Below are 20,137 nucleotides of genomic sequence, written 5' to 3' on the forward strand. Positions count from 1 at the left end.
AGGAGGAGGGAGTACAAAGGTAGCTAGCTAGGAGGAGGCATTATTAATGAATCTGTGAGTTTTTACCCTGTTTAGTGTGGTGCTTGTAAGATAACACAAGGTGGACCTGTACTCTGAAATGCTAGATTTTGATGTTGGAATTCACCGTCCTTCTCACAACAGAGAACTCTAAGAACTCGCTGGCAAAGCCAAGACATAGACTCAACCTCTTCTCTCCTAAAAGGTATGTGATATAATAGCAATCTATATACTCTAGAGATTTTGAGCAGTTCTATAACTTGCAGGATGTTTCCTATGAATCAGATCTAATTAAAATGAATCCCAAGGGCTCTCTAAATATTATTTTTAATATTTTGGTCCACTGGCTAAGGTCTGGAAATCTGCTCTAACGATTTGTGGTGTTAGAATTGGACTTCTAGCAAATGAACTAGAAGACATGTTTCTTGCCTAGCTCATTACACAAAAAATTCCACTAATTGGCTTCTGAGCCATTTCAAGGGGAGGCATTACTGCCTAGGATCACAGAGGTGACATACCACATCTCCACTGTCAGTATCTGATCCAGATTTGGAGTAGGGGTGAAGGGCTGAACAGCAAGGAATGAACATTAACACTTTAAGGTTAGGATTTCTCTTGTCGCTTGCATTTCTACTTCTTAGTATCTATGTTACCTTGACAAAAAACATCAACTTAAGTTCTTTTTTTAAAAAAATTAGTTTATTGGAGGATTAATAGTTTTCAGTCAATAGTAAAATACAATAATTTGTACATGTGTAGCATTTCTCAGTTTACCACATAATAATTCAACCCTCCTCCATCATGTTCCAGGACCTGAACCCTCCCCCCACTCCAGAGTCATTAACTTTGGTGCAATACACCAACTCCAGTCCAAGTTCTGCTTTGTATTTTCCCATCTGTTCTTGTTTTTCAACTTCTGTCTGTGAATGAGATCATCCCATATTCTTCCTTCCCTTTCCGACTAATCTCATTTAACATGATTCGCTCAAGCTCCATCCAAGATGAGGTGAAGAAAGTGAATTCACTACTTAAGTTCTTTTTAAAAAAGAAAACTTTGTGGTGAAATTATTATTTTAAGAGGGTATAGTCAATCTTTGTCTTAATCAGTAGTGAATCCCTAAAGCTACCACTAAAGCTCTCTTCAGTGTAGATACTGAATCTGAAGACAAATTCTTTTCACTCTCAGCCCCACCTGTTCCTGAACATGAGAACTGAGTATACCACAAAAGATTTCACTCACTTTAAAATATCATGTTTATATACCTACAGTGAAATGTTGTTAACAAATATATCTTAGTTTCACATTACTGAAAATATACATCCCCAGGTAAATTAAGAGAAGCAAAAATGTCTAGGTTCTAAAAAGCCAATGAAGCAGATTGTATATGCTCATCTTATAGCATTTGAGAAGGGGAGACTTCAGGTTGAAAAATATTTTCTCCCTCCTATCCAACTACATTACTATAGATTGTTGTTTCTTTAGTGGGATCCTTCCCCTTTTTTTGTTATAATTTTTTATTTCAGGGGAAAAAATTGTAAAAGTATACTTTGCTTTAACAACCCAGTATTACTAACAACACTTCAGGTTTATCAAATAAGTTGAAAGTGATCCACTTTACAAAAAGATCTACTATTAGATAAAGAATACTGTGTAACCAGACAACCATGTAAGTACATCTGAATTTCAAGCTTCTAATATTCTGATCTGTACCTTTCTCAAGAACTTTTTATAACAAGAGAGCACAAAGTCATTAAATAAAACGATCTTTTTAGATTGAACTTTGAGTGTCTCCCATGCAGTAAACTGTAATCTTATTCTCCCTGAACTGTAACATACTTTATCTTTTCTTAAATGACTTTATTGAAGCAGAAGGAAGGAGGTGATCGATTTGTTCAATATGAAGAAATACCTCAATTGCTAATATAATATTCTTTTGAATATATTTCACATCTTGGGTCCTGATAAAAAATTCTTTTTATTTTTTTATTTCAATTGTTCTATGTCTACATCATGAGAATACTGTAAAAAATAAATGATTTAAGATAATGTACCTTGAGGGATAAGACACTATGAATGCAAGATGATACATTTCTATTTCTTTGAATTTTGATAATTTTTTCTCACCTCTTAAAGAAAATACATCTCACTGTCTGAAAGTATCTCTTTCAGAGCCATTGCCTCTGGAAGAGCCCAAAATCATACTAATTCTCACAAAGCTGACGATTCCCAAAGCATAACACCTGCTGGTGTTGGTGACCTAAGGGCTTTCATCCCTAAACTTGAGCAGAATTTGTCTCTATCCGTAAGTAAGAAAAGTCGACAACTGTTCAAGCATGTGTCATTAAGCATAATTCCATCATGATTTCTTAAATAAGTAACAGTTATTACTTGGTTAGTCTTGAGGGCAGAAGTGTCTTCATTTTTGTGCTCTCATAAAATGAACCCATGACTTGGTGAGAAATCTTGATAGCTGAAGTTTTTTGAATCAAAGGAAAGGATGGATTGTCCCCTCTTTTGTACATGTCACATATTGACTTGGCATATGTGGACCTGTAAAAAAGCAGCAAAGCAAGGGCAACAAAAGGGAATAAATAAAGTAAATATTTAAAAAATAAAAAAAAGAAGCAGCAGAGTCTTTTGTGTCTCTTTTCCTCCTTTTTCTTCTTTTTATTTTCCCATTGGCACTTTATACTTTACAGAAGGACACAGTCACATTTGACAAATAAATATTTATCAGCATTTATTCAGCATTTGTGTCAGGCCCTGGGTTCAAGCACGAAGTTTCTTTCAACAATGTTAATGCTAGGTTTTTATTAAGTTTAAATCAATAGAAATTGAGTAATTTTAAAAATAGTTTTATTTTAGTATATGTATTTTCAGATATTTTAGAGAAATAAATGGCAATGTGCATGAAGGTAAGCTTTATGTGCTTTCTGTAGAAGATGTAAGTCAGCTTATAAATAAAAAGAAAATTTCTAAAAGGTTAAAATATTAGTACAATGAATGCCTCTACACTCACCTCCTAAGTTCAACAATTACTAATTTGTGGATATATATTTTTTGTCTTTTTCTAATCTATTTTTAAGTTAGAGACAAAGTGATATTCAGCCCTAAATAGGCATCAAAGGCAATAACGACAATAAGATAAATAGTAATCCCATGAACCACTTAATATCTAGTCTATATCTAATCTTTGTCAGTCCTCTCCCCAACATTTCCCATGCCAAAAAAAAGGGGGGATCTAGTTAGTAAAAAAAAGAAAAGCAGGGGCTGGGCCGTGGCACAGTGGTTCAAGAGCACATGGCGCAAAGCACAAGGACCGGCTTAAGGATCCCGGTTCAAGCCCCCTGCAGGGGAGTCGCTTCACAGGCAGGGAAGCAGGTCTGCAGGTGTCTGTCTTTCTCTCCCCCCTCTGTCTTCCCCGCCTCTCTCCATTTCTCTCTGAAGGTTGACATGTGTAATATAAACTGGCACAGATGGAATTGAATGAAAATCTATACCAGGACCATCCCCCACTACCACCATATAAGAAGTTATTGAAAAATTGGAAGCACTGTTTCACCACATTACCTAAATAACAAATAATATTCTGTTAAACATTGATGAGTATACTTATTCAAATTAAATAACTCAAAGTTCTTTGTAAGAAACTTTAAACAGGGAGTCGGGCTATAGCAGAGCAGGTTAAGCACAGGTGGCGCAAAGCACAAGGACCGGCATAAGGATCCCGGTTTGAACCCCGGCTCCCCACCTGCAGGGGAGTCGCTTCACAGGCGGTGAAGCAGGTCTGCAGGTGTCTTTCTCTCCTCCTCTCTGTCTTCCCCTCCTCTCTCCATTTCTCTCTGTCCTATCCAACAACGACAACAACAATAAAACAACAAGGGCAACAAAAGGGAATAAATAAATAAAATAAATATTTTTAAAAAAGAAACTTTAAACATAAATATACATACTAGGAACTAAAAAATGTAGAAAGAACAATGAAAGGATTGGAAGGGGAAAAACTGAAAGGAATTATGTAAGAGGGGAATTATGAGACCTCAGAGTCTTGGAACAGCAGATGACATTTGATGTAGTCAAAGGAGAAAAATCCCTCTCATTTTTCACTCTTTTGTACTATATATAATTTTGCCACTGAAACACAAGAGTATACCCATTGTCAGATTTACAAGAGAGCACACTGGATTTCTTTACAGGAACGATGGATGACTTCTGTTAGTTGGGAACTTCCCTGACTGGTTATCTCAAATACTCAGATATTTTGTCAGTCAACCTGTGCCTTCTGAAAATATATCCGTACGTTGAAAAGGCCTTACAAAGTGTACTGCTCCTTCTCATTAGCATTACAAAAGTGTTCCAATGCTGTCTCGTTCATTCCTTCAGTTGATATTACAGAAAACTCTCAAGTGTAATTTTCTGCAGAGAACCAAAAATAAATGAGAGGATAAAAAACATTAATAATGTTTTTTATGTACTTCCAGCACAGTCATTCCTAAATTGGTTCTGCCTTTTTGTATTTTTAATGAAAAACATGCTAATTGATCAATTGGTCATGCATAATACTTTTTCATCACACCTCTCAGCCTTCTAGAACCACAGGCTTAATGTGGCAGCCTATACAAGGTTTTTGATTTGTGTTTTTTGTCTAGTACTTTGTGGGAAAATACTGGAAAGGAACAGCTGAGAACTCAGTAGGAACTTAGTAAATAATAAGTAGATAGTTCTCTTGTTAAATATGATTTTTAACAAAAAATAAATAACTAGGAGACATTGCTCAGAGATTACATAAGTAGAGGGGAAAACCTACTTGATTTGTAATTTGAGACTTGTATTCGTCATTTTTAAGTCCTATATTTTCCACCCTTTTATGGAGCAAAATATAATAAAATTAGCATCTCTCTCAAAACAATTTAATCTAAAAATACATGGATTCCTGAGTTAGCAAGCAGGGAGATCTCAATCATATTTTAAACCTTAAAAAAATAATATTGCATTTTGCTATATTGTCAACACTTGAAGTTGAATAATATGATGAAATACATAGCACAAGGGTCTTTACTGGCTGTGGTAGGTTGCAAAGGCAAGTATCAGGCACATTTAAGAAGCTGATGAAAGCTATAGAAAGACTCCTTCCCTCTTATCCTACGATCTGGTCGATCATTATTAAATCAATAAATGTAAAAAAAGGAAAAAGAAACCCTAAAGATAAAAATGCCTAGCACTCATCCTCACACATCTCATATATCTCCTGGCATCTATCCACTGTTACTCAACAAGAAAAATGCCATTTATCTGAATTTTTTTTTCCCTGAGTCTTGCAAGGCTTTAGAGGGTTTTCACACATTATCTTATTGATCTGGCTATGATCTCTGAGGTAAGCAGACTACACTTTTCACCTCACAAGCTGCAGGATAGGAAAATCAAAGTTTGTGAGCTTAAATGACTTGCTCAAGGTAATTTTGCTAAAGCCTGCCAATATCTACTTCCAAGCTCTTTGATTATAGCCCAGGGCTAGTTCCAGTACACTGGTCTGGGCACAGCATTCTGCAGATGAAGGGATCCTTGGCGGGGCTCCTGAACATCTGGAGTCTGGCTCTATTAGAAACTACCTGCATGACTTTAAACAAGGCATTGTAACCTCTCTGAGCTTCAGTTTCCTTCTCGGTTAAGTGAGAGGTTAGACCACATGCTTTCTGAAGCCCTTTTGGTTCTGTTGTAAACTGCCTAATCCCACTGGGTCTCACAACAAAAGGAGATGACCTTTTCTGTCATATGTGGCAAGACTTTTCAGCCTTTCCTGAGAGCTGATGTCCAATTCATGATGGCATCTTTTGCAGTTCCCATCCAGTTAGAAACTGTAAATATCAAGAATGCTTTTGTGGGTTACCTGTGTACAATTCTTCTGGTTGCTTCATTATCCTGCAGAGCTGACAGTCTCCCAGCAATTCTACTTTGTGCATCAGTCAGACACCATATTTTATTATCCCTCATGGGTAGTTCAGAGTATAATATGGAAATTAATAAAGCTGGTGGACTTACTTTGAGCTGATAGGTCTTACCCTTTTAGAAAGAAAGGTTATTCCTTTTGAAGGACTCAGATTTTCTACCTGGTTTTTTATTATTAAGAGTTATTTTCTTTTATGTCCCCAAAATGTGCTTGAGAATTGGTGAGACATGAGAGGGCCTGGAATGCTGATCACAGAAGTCCTGAGACAAGAAAGGATGGGACCACACCCTTTACGTATGGAGATATTTAGAAATCTTAGGATCAGCATAGCTAGAACAAATTTGTATCTTAACATTTGCTTCAGATTTATAAAAAGTAGTATCAGCATATGCTGGCAAGTATACAAAATCCAAGATTTAGTCCTGGTTTAATTCTAGGTCTCTCCAGGAAGCCCAAACAAGCAGAAAATCGTCATGCTCCAGTTGTCAGTAAACTCTGATTTTATAAAAACATTGGTTGACATACAGTCAAACTCCAGAATCTAAGGTCTGCTATATTTCAGAAAAACCAACCCACTCTTGACCGTGAACTAATTCCAGAGAAATTCTGTTAACCTGAACAGGAAATTGGGGGGCCTTATTTTTGAGTCTTTTGCTCTTTGAGTCTTCTAAATGAACTTCAGGCTGGTGAGTAGAGTTAACCTTGTTGACATCATTAGAAGTATACAATTTACTCTGTATCATGTCAGGTCCTTGAACTATGGAAGATGATACTGTCCAGTGATGAAGTGGTGGAGCATGAACTTAGCTCCTGTGTTCTATGTTCTATTCTCAGCCCAAGGATGACTCACTGTGCTCCATCTTCTCCTATGTTCTTGAGAAAAATGACACCGTCATTTAACCTGTTACACAGGAGACTTGGAAAGTCATGCACTGTTGCCCCAGGTGCAATTCTGGATCTTGGAGATAATTATGCAATAGCTCATTTATAAAGTGCTGTCTTTACAAATTTTTGTCTATAACAAATTCATTGTGTGGAATTTCTATTTCCTAAACTAATGGTATTAAGTAGAGTACTCATTTGTTTTACAAACCAGACACTGGTGCTGTGACTTGACCCATGGTAGCCTGCAAATATCTAAATAAACAAAGACAGAGAAAATGTGAAGTCAAAGAGTCTCCTAGCTAGAGAGTAATTCCTAAAACTTAGAGCATGAAAGATGGTAAGCAAACTTGATTTTTCTCCAGCATGGCTTGTTTTATTTTCAAATGCAAGATACAGAGAAAAAGTAAGATTTACTACATGTCCAACTTTGTCAGCTCATATTATTTTTAAAGTGAAGGATCAATTAGGTGTTATTATCATCAAGAGAGCATGCTATAATGCTTTGTCATGTAGATGCTATAAAAAATAACCTGTCTGGTTACTTTAATTTGTCTTTTGTCTACTGTCAGCAAACATTCCCTCAGTCTCTACCTTGAGGCAACCAGATGTGCTGAGAACATTGAGAGCAATAAAAGCAAAAGCAAAACAGGGTCATTTTCTCTAAGGAATTAACAGCTATTAGGGAAACTAGGACAAAAAGGGGGGGGTGCTGCTGCAATGCTGCAACTGATGCAGAGAAGATAACAGAACAAAATGCTTGAGGCGCTTTATAGAAAGGGCTGCTCAGAGGAGGTACACCCCCAGGTAGATAGGCACAGCTTGGTTCTTCCTCTTCTTCTTCCTCTTCTTCTTCTTCTTCTTCTTCTTCTTCTTCTTCTTCTTCTTCTTCTTCTTCTTCTTCTTCTTCTTCTCCTCCTCCTCTTCCTCCTCCTCCTCCTCCTCCTCCTCCTCCTCCTCCTCCTCCTCCTCCTCCTTCTTCTAGCGTTTGCCCTTCTTCCGTAGCCAGTCAACAGCATCAGGTTGAGCCTGATGTAAAGTTTCGAGACAGCTTGGTGAGTTACATTCACAAATGTGCCCAATTCCAGGAACCTGTAGAGGGACAGCATCTTCTTCTTTGAAGATCTGTTTATTCTGCAAATTACAAGGCACTTCTGAATATTTTTTCTTGTGGGTCCAGAAACTAAACTTCTACCACTGAAAACTGTACTTCTACTATTTTCCCAGATAAGCTGCTTTTGTTTCTCACTTCCAGCCATCTCCTTTTGCAAGCATAAATATTTTTGGCTCTTTCAGTGACTTCTCTTATGGTGTGGCTTCTATCTTGCTACATTTTTTTAAGTCTTTGCCTCTGGTAGACTTGTGGACTTGTGCCTAGATTGGGACTGAGTTTTCTGGGAGTGGTTTGGCAAATTCCGAACACCATAGAGTGATTGCCTCCTGAAAACTATACCCTATACTTCTATTAATATGGCCCCAAATTATATTAGCCTTTGGGCATTCATGTCACACTGCTGATTTATACTGAAATTGAGGTAAACTAAAACCCATGAGTTCCCATGTGCTACTATAAATCCTGAGCTTTCTTGTTCTGTACTTATATTATTTAAATAAAAAAGAACCTAGGCACAGAGGTTTAAATTTATAGAGACAAAAATGGCAACTTTGGAGCTGCAGCTGCCGTGAGCTGCAAGAGGCAGCAGCTTGCAACCCGGGATCCGCTGGATAGGGTAGGATACTGGGCTGTCTGTAGGAGGGTGAACACAAACTGGTCAGAGTGACACCAAAATACAGTCCTATAACTCTTTCTTGGGCTGACAAATGGAGGTCAGGGGGACAAAAGAAAATCCTTTGATTATTTCTGAGCTCACCCCCCCCCCCCAGTACCAGCCCTGGGGGGGGGGGGGCTGCATAGCCTCCCTTAGCAGGCTCCCTGCTGAGCTATTTTCTTTACCAAGATTCCTGGCTCACCAGGGGTGCCATTCCAAGCCTCTTCCTTTAACTTCTCTCTCTTTTTTTTAAGTGGCTGGAGCTCTATTTGAATGACAAAATACCTGACCAATCAGAGCCTCATCCGTGCCTGGAAAAGACTACCTGGAGGGTTTTTTTTTTTTTGGATACTTTTTACAATTGGTGGTCTTTGCTCAGGCTGCCTGTAGCCAATCAAGCGGTCCAAGCAGCAGACAGACTGCTAGGGGTTTTCTACTCTATTTTATTTTATTTTATTTTATTTTATTACTACTATTACTATGTACATGTGTCCCTTTTCCATACACCTTCTGCAGGTTGACCAAAATTAACCGTTGTTTTTTTTTCTATTGCTAGGTGACTGGATGTCCTATCCATTGTGAGAGGAACTTGTTTCTCTCTACCTCTTCTCTCCATTCTCCTTTTTCCCTCCTCTTAGCTAATTAAAAAAAAATACTCTTTCCTTTCACTGCTCTTCTTTTTTTCTTCTTTCTTCCTTTTTTTTTTATTCTTTTCTTCGTTCCTCCTTCTTTTGTTTTATGAATTTACTGATACTCACTTGTGAATTATTTGGGGGAAAAAATCTGACTTGGAGTGGATTCTATGTGTGTGTGCCTTCTCTACTTCCCTTTCCTCCCTTTAGATCCATAGAATTTATAGTGGACAGTAGATTTGCAAAATTGTCTATTCTTACTTTCCCATTTTTCGTGTCTCTTGTTTTTTTCTTTTGTTTGGTTGCTATTTTTTTCTTGGATTGGAGGTGTTGTTTGGCTAAATGGTATTGGTTGAACTGCATCAATCCTGCTTCAGTTACTATTGTTGTAGTCTCTGAGGTTGGTGACAGCACTTATCATAAAGGTCTTTAGTATAGCCTGGCTTGCACTCAAAACACAACAACTGAAGAACGACAGAACAGAAAGACAAAAACCACATCAATAAAAAAATGATTAACTTTACAGAGACCTTTATGCTTACTATATTTGATTACACACATGGAAAACAACCTGTCAGAATATTCAGACCTAGTGAATTAGTTGCCCTTGTTGGCAAATGAGTACTTACTTTGTTGACATGAGGGCATAGCTAATTCATCATGGAAGAGACCTCAAAAGGACCAGAACTTTATTGCTTATCATAAAAAAAAAAAAAAACACTGTCTGTAACCCTAGAGAAATCTGCATCTTTAGAGAAAATAGACAACCTCAGTTTCCCTAACTGTAAAGTAGGAACAAATGTGAGTGGCTACTGTCATCTCAAGAATGGCCAACTAAGGGCTGGGAGGTGGCACATCTGGTAAAATGCACATGTTACCATGTGCAAGGACTCAGGTTCAAGCCCCTGCTCTCCACTTGCAGGCAGAAAGCTTCATAAGCAGTGAAGCAGTACTGTAGGCCTCTCTCTCTCTCTCCCTCTCTCTAACCCCTCTAACCCCCCCTCTAACCCTCCACCCCAATTTCTCTCAGTCTCTATCAAAAAAGAAAGAAAATAGTTCTAGAAGTGATAGACTCATCCTTTAGTCACTGAGCCCCAGTAGTAATGCTGGTGTGGGAAGAGCAAGAGAGAGCTCTAAAACACTTTTCAGGCAAGATACTCAGAGGCAGAATTCTATGAGAGGAGGAAAATTTAATTTTAGGCTCTTAGCAGCTTTCAGAAATTTAATTAGCCTTATCACTATATGTTATAATAAGTACATTCATTTTTGCAAGTGTTTTAAAGCTATAACTGAGTTATCTGATATGGAGTTGTAGCAATATCTTGTAATGTCATTGTAAATTCAACACACATTATCCTCAATTTGAGTAAACACCAGAAAGAGTATCTGTTTCATTGCAAGGTCCCATTTAAGCTGACTTGCCTCTCTCCACCCTCAGCCATAACCCCTTCTACTAGTAAAATGAATATTACAAAGACCTTAAAGTTTAGGATTCTGGCAGACTTTTGGAAAGTTCTAAATTTCTTGCCAAACTAGATTCATAGATTCTCATTTCTGGCCAAAGTAAAGAACTCACAAGTAACTTGTCTACTCTTGATAATTCCTGTATAATGGAAACATCACATTATCAAGACATACCCGTGAGCAATTTCATTCATTATAGGAAGATACAGGAGTGTTCACATTTGTCTAATCTGTTTTTGCCATGCAGATTTTTAATGTTGCTTTAGCAACCTTGATAGTAGTTCTCCTACTCTTCACTGGTGACTTTGTTCCAGGGCATCCTTACTCAATCCGATGCTCCCTCCCAGTAAGGTGATCACCTAGGAGCTTGTTAGAAATGAGGACCTTAGGTCCTATCTCTACCCTACTGAGTCTGAATCTGAACTTTAAACAGATTACCCTGTTGATTCTTATATACAATAACATCTCAGCAATCACCTAGAGGAAAGAGGTGTTGTCCCATCTTGTCCATCATCTACCTTGTGTTGTAATATAAATCTACATATCTCCATTTGGTATTTATTAAAAGTTTAGGACTGAGAGCCAGGTGGTGGCTTGCCTGGTAGAGTGCACAAGTTATTTACATTGCATCAGGACCTAGGTTCAAATTCCTGCTCCCCACCTGCTGGAGGTGAAGCCCTGGGAATGGTAGAGCTATGCAGGCACTGAGCCCCAGAAATATTCCTGAAAGAAAAAGGAAAGGAAAGAAAGAAGGAAGGAAGGAAGACAGAAAGAAAGAGAAGAAAGAAAAGAAAACTTTAGAGATGTCAGTTAAAATTTTAGCATATTTAAATATTCTATATATATATTCAATTCCAAGTGTATATATAAGTAAACTTAAAATACACTTGCCTTTCTGGGTTCTTGTAGAGCAGGAATTATCAACAAGGGATTTGATTTTGACACCTTTCCCCCATGAGGAACATTTGACAATGCCTAGAAACACTTTTGGCTGTCAAAATTTGGAGAACTGGTGCCACTACTATCTGATAGGTGGAAGCCAGCAATGCCGCTAAGACCCTATGATACACAGGACAGTCTACCAAGAAAGACTTTGCCAGCCCCAAATGCCAGCAGTTACAGGTCAAGAAGTCCTGTTGTGGGTGAATATGGTATGCAAAGAGAGACTTAGATGTACACCCATACATAGTAAGAATGTCTTAGAGAAATAAATCCATGTGGCATACCAGTTTATGGTCAGACAAAAAGATTTGTGGTATCCTGATTGATGATGGTGAGTACCAGAGGGCAGGAAGGGGAGAGTTCAGCCACAGGTGAGAAGAAACATCTAGGTTAAGTCTGTGCACAAAGACAGCTTTGGGTAGCAGGGCTGGAGTTCAGAGGCTAGCATCAAGTATGAGCTGGGGCAGTGGGAGACAACGTTGAATCCTAGAGTGGACATTAGGTCTGATCGCAAAGGCGAGGGAGATAGCTAGGACCTGCATGCATTATTTCAAAAACATGTTATACCTGGAAAATAACGTTTTTCAGGTCACAGTCTAGAAGTACACAAATGGATTTCAAGTAAATCCATTAAGATGTGAATTTAGGAAGGAGGTGGAATCTACTTGCTAGAAGTGGGACACCTCAGAGCCAGGATGGCAGCAGGAGGTGATCTGATGCAGAGTTAGCTGTGCTTTCAGTTATAGTGAGCTTAAATCCCTCCTAACGGAGAAAAGGCTTAGTGCTGAGTTTACACTGTGGTTGACTTGCTTCGCAGGTCAAGTGCCTCCAGCAAGTGGAAGGAAAGGAAGGCAAGGAGCAAGCTGGGTCTTGACACAAGCTGCAGACAAGTCACAGACTAAGTAAGACAGGATATTGTGGAGGGGTTTTCCAGAGCATTTCCCTAGTGCATAACACCTCCATTGTTTCTTAAAGATGAGCTCTTCTTCCTGCAAAAATTCCAGAGAAAGAGTTCTTAAAAGCTTGTGTTAATGCCTTATAACACCTTTAGGTTAAAGCATTCTTCCCAGCCAGCCCTAGTCCTAAATCTCCCCACTTAAAATGGAAGCCCATTTCCTTTCATCCTACTTGCTTTTTACCATTCATTAAGTGCAAAATGTCTTCCCAGCTGCTGGACTCAGCCTCCTTTTTTTTCAGGCTAGAGAATGTCAACCTCACCGGCATGTCACCCCAACAGTCTCTTTTCAGACCTCTAATCTGTTGGCTGCTCTCTGGAGCCTTTCTAAATTGCCTGCCTGTGAGAGTTGCCGCAAACATGTATTTATTAGTTATATACTGTATGTGAACTGTCCTTTGACTACAGAAAGCAAAGACAAACATGAAATAATATACATGACTCCTGTTGGTTTTTTCTAAGTCTCTTCTCTCTCCAAGGAGTTATTTTTCTGCCAAGTTCATGGTCTCATCAAAGCATAGTCCTTAGGCTAAGTTCCATTAAAATATTGTGGTTGCTCTGCAAATGCTTTCACTCTGATCGTCACCTAAATACAATAGAGTTCACTATCATATAAAATAGCTCTAGTGTGATTAAAACTGGGAAATGCATTTGTTCAGTTCTGGATATGGCATTTTAAGGTCATGTGGATTTTGCTTCAAATAAACTGCAAAACAAAGTTCTTTTCCACAGAAGGGGATTTATTCAACTGAATTCACTCACTTTGCTGCAACTGGATTAATTTCATCTCACATCATGTCTCTAAGAAGAAAAGTAAACCGATTTGTAACAGGCTAAATGGATATGTTGATACATCCAACGTCTGTGAGATTTATTCTTACTAGATTACTATAATCATGGTGTCCTGATTGTTTTGGCACTTGCAAAGTCATTGCAAAAGTACACCATTTCAGTATGCTTCGTAAAATGGTTCATTAGTTACCATAGATGAGGAAATTGTGGAATAAGAGAGAATGCAGGTGTGTAAAGTGACATGAACTTAATGCCCTTTCTTCAGAACGAAACATCCTTTTATTACTCAATATTATATAAAATACTCCATTTATTTATTTATCAATCATCTTCTGGGCTTCACTACTCCAGATTGAGTTTTTCAACTATATACAGAGAGGGAGAGGAGGAGGGGTGGGGAGAGAGAGAGAGTGAGAGAGAACACTGCACCAAAGTTTCTTTCACTGCTGTGGTGCCCTGGCTTGAACCTGAATTGTGCATGTGGCAAAACAACTCTCTATTCAAGTGAACTTTTTTTCCAGCCCTAAAATATTTATTGTATTTTATACTCACTATTGGGGAGCAGGAGGGAAATTTCCCTACCCCTCAGCATTCTTTTTGGACTGTTAGAGAAAGAAATTAGTAACGCAGAGATTAGTAGACAAAAAAAAAAAAAAGGACAAATTTATTTGCATATATAGGGAGATTTGGCATGGCTATAAATTCTAGAGTCAATGGAATGAACTGAAAGTTCTGACTCAAGCTAGTGAATGGTTTAGAGACATCAGGGAGAGAAAAGGAGGTCTCACAGAACAAGAGGAGGGTGATTCAAATAACAAAATCAGATACTCTAGATGTTTGTCCTGGCTTCAGATAGATTTTTCTGACAAAAGGTTTATTTCTAGAGATGACCCTGAGTCAGGCTACTCTTCATCTTAGTGGATGAGTTAATGGTAACAGCTTCTCTTGGAGCCTGCAGGACTCAACTGACTGTTAACTTGTTACTTCACCTGCAAGGGGCACATGTACTGGGAAGAGCCTATACTGGGCAACTTGGTGAGGCTGACCTGGACATTTTGAGGAGGTTCATCCTTGACTATGTTCATTATTATTATGGTTTAATCAGAGTACTGGTCAGCTCTGGCTTATGGTGGAGCTGGGGATTGAACCCAGGATCTTTGGTGCCTTTGGAAGTTCTTTTTTGCTTGTTTGTTTTTCCCCACAACCATTATACTATCTCCCAGCCCTTGTCAAGCACTGAAAGCCACCATTTTACATCTTTGAAGTGTTCTCATGACACTGCTCAAGATATACGCCCAACACCCATTGTGGTCGAACAGGCACGGACTAGTAAGGGCATGCTCTGTGCTCAGCTCTGTGCCAGTTTACCCCTCAGACTCTCCCCTGAGCCCTACCTTGCACTCTTCAGTCTGCTTTCTGCCGCACACCCTAGAAGCCTCCTGTTTGCCTCTCTCCTGTCTCAGAAGCCACAATCTCATCATCATTCTGGAACTCTCAGCTCAATCTCCATGGAGGGGGGGAGACCTTCCTTTCATTTCTTCCCAGTTGCCAACTTTCTCCCAGCTTGTGCTTCCAGCACACTAAAGCTGTTAGTGGAAGTTTTTCTGATTTCTATAGCTGGTAGTTTGATCAACTGTATAGCAGTTACTTCCCAAAGAAATTGCCTGTGGAGATGAGCCTGTAGTGTCACAGGGTTATTACATGGCTCAAATGTGGAATATGTATGAACAAGGCTGTAAACCATAACATGTGTGCCAGATGTAAATAATTACTGTTATATGATTTTAGGGGCTTTTAAAGCAGCTGAATGTATGTGAACATTCAGTAAGACTTGGTAGCAGCACAGTGGAAAAAGAAGAGTTAGAAAAATTGGGCCACTGATTTCCCACTCCCATCAATAAGCTAGAGGCCTTCAACACACTTTACAGCGAAGCACACCCATTTCGCTGACTGCTACACTGTTCTAAGAACCTCATCTGCTCACCTTCTGGTACAAGGCCTTCACCCTTGCTTGAACCCACCTACTTTCCCCAAAACTTCAATCAACCTTCAAACATTAGCCCCAAACTCACCCTCTCCCCCAGCTCTTTACCAGATAGAATTTATCTGTATTTCCCCAGCACTCTTGCCAGTCTTATGCTTGAATTGTGCGGGTTTGTGTGTGTGTGTGTGTGTGCGCGCACACACACACACACACACACACACACACACCTCACCTGAGCTTCGCTGGGCTTCATACAGGCTCTTCCTTTTTTCTAGGTAGAGACTGAGAGATAGAAAGGAAAAGAGACACAGAGAAAACTGTACTAGTGCTAGGAAAGTGAACCTGGGTACTCCCAAGTGGTATAGTCTGCACTGCCCCACGTGAGCCATCTCCAGGCCCCAGCCTTATGTTAGAATTGTTTCTGTGGGGGCTGGGCAGTGGCACACTTGCCTGAGTGCGCACATTACAATGCACAAGGACCTGGGCTCTAGCCCCCAGTCCCCAGGGGGAAAAGCAGAGGGAAAACATCACAAGTGGTGAAAGGGGATTGCAAGCGACTCTCTGTCTCTTTCCCTCTGAAGCTCCCTCTTCCTCTCAATTTCTGGCCATCTCGCCCCAACAAATAAAGATAACAAGCCCTGGGTCCCCACCTGTGGGAAGAAGCTTCACAAGCTGTGAAAACAGTACTGTAAGTTTCTCTCTCTCCCCATTCCTTCTCCTCCCCTCTCAATTTCTCTCTGTCCCTTCAAATTAAAAAAGAGGGGAAAAAAAAAGGGAAAGGGAAAAAAATGCCACTGGTAGCAGTGGATTCTTCTTATAGGCACTGAGCCCCAGCAGTAACCCTGATGGCAATAAAAATGAAAACAAACAAAACAAAACAAAAACCCTTTCATCCCCAGAGACTGGTTGATATTTGGAACTTCATTTTCTTGAACAACTGCAGGACCCCTCTGAAATGGAGCAGGAACTATTAGCGACACTCACACGTTCTCTGAGTTGTGTGTCTGTGGAAGCTTCTTGTTATTCTCCACTGCATTTTCCTGCGGACTTGAAATGTTTCATAGTATTAAATGAACATAAAAGACCCCCACCCTTAGTTCTTAAGTTGAACAACTTCCATGGCAACTTAGTTTTCTGCTTAAACATTTTCTTTTTTTTTTTAATATTTATTTCCTTTTTATTGCCCTTGTTGTTTTTTATTGTTGTTGTAGTTATTGTTGTTGTTGATGTTGTTGTTGGACAGGACAGAGAGAAATGGAGAGAGGAGGGGAAGACAGAGAGGGGGAGAGAAAGATAGACTCCTGCAGGCCTGCTTCACTGCCTGTGAAGCGACTCCCCTGCAGATGGGGAGCCAGGGGCTCAAACTGGGATCCTCATGCTGGTCCATGCTCTTTGCACCACGTGCGCTTAACCCACTGTGCTACCGCCCAACTCCCAGCTTAAACATTTTCTTGTAGTTGCAATTATAAAAGTTACTCTGCTGCCCAGCTTAGATGTCTGCTGTCTACTGAGCATGGTTAAGACTACTGCACACTGTGAGGTGGGGCTCTGTACCCTTGTGGAAAGGAGTTACCTGTGCAGAGGGAGTGAAGCTCGTGCAGAATAAAAAGTTTCACTTTTTAGCACATTAAAAAAATGCTTGAGGGAGTCGTGCAGTAGCACAGCAAGTTAAGTGCAGGTGGCACAAAGAGCAAGGACCAGCATAAGGATCCCAGTTCGAGCCCCCGGCTCCCCATCTGCAGGGGAGTCGCTTCACAGGCGGTGAAGCAGGTCTGCAGGTATCTATCTTTCTCTCCCCTCTCTGTCTTCCCCTCCTCTCTCAATTTCTCTCTGTCCTGTCCAACAACAACGACAGCAATAACAACAATAATAACAACAACAACAATGATAAACAAGGGCCACAAAAGGAAAAAAAAAATTTAATGCTTGAGCAGTTTTATTATTTTAATACTTTATCTTTGGCAGGGCAGAGTATCCTTTCTTTTCAGGAATAAGTCTAAAATTCTTAGCCAAGTAACGGTTGCCAAGCAAATAATAGGTGCTTGGTAATTAAAAAAAATTAATTAATTAAAATACTATGTACTTCTTAATGAATAGAAACTTCAGCCATCTGAAACTGACAGCAAAGACTATATAGCTTTCAATGACTGCTTTTTTGTGTTTATTAGAAATCATCAAAAAATGGGTAGTTGGGAAGATCTAACACTCTTGTGGAAATGGCACTGATGAGAGCAGATGGTAATTTTGTCGATAGTGACTTGACACACAATTATTTGAGGGATTTATTGTTATCATGGACTAAAGCTGTGTTGTTACAATAATAGCAGTTTGGCCCAGAGCCTTCCATGCATGCCAGACGCTCTGGAAGCCCTGTGCTCTTTCATCAACAGCCTCTCCCCACCATCTCTGTGCAATGCAGTCCTGGCACAGCCCCCCAACCTATGACTCCAGCCAACTTCCCTAACAACACACCTCCTCCCCATCCACCTGCCAGATACTTCTTGTTCTCTGACAGTGCACCCTGAAATCGGGGGCTTTTAGTGAGTTAAAAAGGGAAATATAGAATTACCTAGTGTTATCAGTATTTTAAGTGTTCTTGTAGACTCAAATGAGAGCTCTTGTACAAAACCACTTGAACTCTTTCTTAAGATATGCTAATTTTTTTTCTCTCTCTCTCTGATTGAACTGTTGACCTTCTGGATATATGACTAGTTATTACCTCAAGTATGTTTGGAACTATTCTTGCCCTAACCATTCTCAAATGTAATTAGCATCAAGACGTCATTGTAGGAACACATCCCCTCAGACTGGGACCTCATTAGCTGGCACAAATTGAGCAGCGTTGTGTATGCTCTGTGATACACATGCATATGAAAACCCATGGACTTGAGAAGCAAGTTAAAATTGGTGACTTTGTGATCCCTCTCTTGCTCATATATTTGATTTGTGTAAGAATCCAAACATAAAGGTTGTGGTTCTTCTGTTTGAAAAATGAAAGCAACTGTGTTTTCTCAGAACTCTGCTTATGCAATGTGGCTGCTGTCACAGGTCTGGGTCAACCAAAACCAAAAATAATGCATTTTAAAGTTCTAGTTTTTTTTCATTTTTTTCCCTCCTAGAAATTCATAGCATTTCAAGGCATAATCCCATTTATCTTTACACCAGCAGATGTTATGAAGGATGAATATTCTTTAAGAGACCATGAACAAATACAGGAAAACTGAGACCCAAGGAAGTGTAGTAACTTGTGAGTTATTCATGTGCGTCCTTGGTTATTCTCTGTATCTTCCATCTAGAGAAGGAGCTCTTTATTTTCTGAATTAAAAACTATTTCTAACCTGCTCAGTTATTTCAGCACATGCTCCCAAGTTTGGAACCAATCCCAATAGTTATGAAACATTATGTGGATAATAATGAAGCTCTTTATTCCTGGGATCCCAAAGGCTATCATTCCTGTGCATTGCAGAACACTTCAGGTACCCCAGTTGGGCCCTAAATGATTGGAACCTTTGGGAAAAGCCTTGCTTAACTCTGCCATTTACCTCACTTAAAAGCCCATGATGTGTTTTGATGTACAGAGCTATCATAGAAATAATAACTTCTCTTCATTATGAAAGCATTTTCCCTAACTGCAAAAATATTTCTGACCTGGATTTATTTTTGTCTTGGCTGTCTGCGCAAGCAGAGTCTTGTTTGCTTCTACAGTATATTAATAATATATTAATTAGTTTCCCTGTGTTGCCCAAATAAAAAATAGAAAGGATTTATTTAAGCCACAAAACCTGAAATGAAGCTAATACTTTGTTAATTATATTTTAAGGAGAGTCTTGGCATTAGGCAATGTAGAAAATTCAGGCCCAGTTCTTTAGAGAAGATAGCAGAAACACTATTTAGTTAAAAAAAATTGTTTAGCACCTACTGTGCTCAAATCCTTAGTGGCAAAAGAGGCAAAGACAAATAAAATGAACCAATTTGGTTTTAGAGATTAGTCAAGAGGCAATACAGGTTACGGTGATAGAAATGTTTCTATTTAGTGTCAGTTGGTTTAAACGTATTAGATGGAACCATGTGAAATTGGCAGTGTCTGGTAGTTCTTTCACCAAAAGAAGTGGTGAATTCATATGAGAGAACTAGTATTAAGGTTCTGTTGAAATACTGCCCCAGCTCCTTACTCTACCATCATTCTCCTTATTTATTTTTTTTACATTAAGTGGCTCATTTCAAATTACAATTATCACTATTATAAAGGCAATAGAAGGTAAATACAAGTCAGAGGCTTTACTCCTGTATTTATTTTATTTTTATTTTGAAGAACTGACCACTCTCAGGTCGAGTTTCTCCGTTAGACAGAGTGCCAGAGAGGAGAGGCACACAAAGAGAAAGGGAGGGACCCATGGCCCCAGATCTCCCCCCAGAGCCATGACCTCCCATGTGCTGTTGGGGTTTGATCTTGGGCTGTATGCATGTCAAGCCATGTGGTCTACCAGGTCAGTTATCTCCCCAGCCTTATATTTACTTTTATTTTTCATGGATGCAGAAATAACATATATATTTTATAACTCTAGAGTTTCAAATGATATTTGACACTTCTCTTGGTTTGACTCTGCTGCCTTCCCTTCAAGCGTGATAGTCCCTAATTCCAATTCTTCATGCTATTGCCTTTGTGATCTTCATGCAAAACTGTCTGTCATCTCTCTCTCGCTTCTTTTATGCAGATATATCTGGCTGTAGTACCCACCACTTACTTTGAA

The 20,137-nt window shown here is 39.3% G+C and overlaps 1 protein-coding gene across 1 annotated transcript in view; it reads left to right on the forward strand.

Moving 5' to 3' along the window:
• GRAP2 (GRB2 related adaptor protein 2) overlaps positions 1-20,137 on the forward strand; it is a 77,112-nt gene continuing 56,975 nt past the window's right edge. Inside the window, exon 1 of the mRNA XM_060189004.1 lies at positions 1-223. The gene's annotated coding sequence lies outside the window, so the exon portion shown is untranslated. The remainder of the gene's footprint in view (positions 224-20,137) is intronic.

The sequence above is a fragment of the Erinaceus europaeus genome, chromosome 4 (assembly GCF_950295315.1).
Source record: "Erinaceus europaeus chromosome 4, mEriEur2.1, whole genome shotgun sequence".
Classification (NCBI taxonomy): Eukaryota; Metazoa; Chordata; class Mammalia; order Eulipotyphla; family Erinaceidae; genus Erinaceus; species Erinaceus europaeus.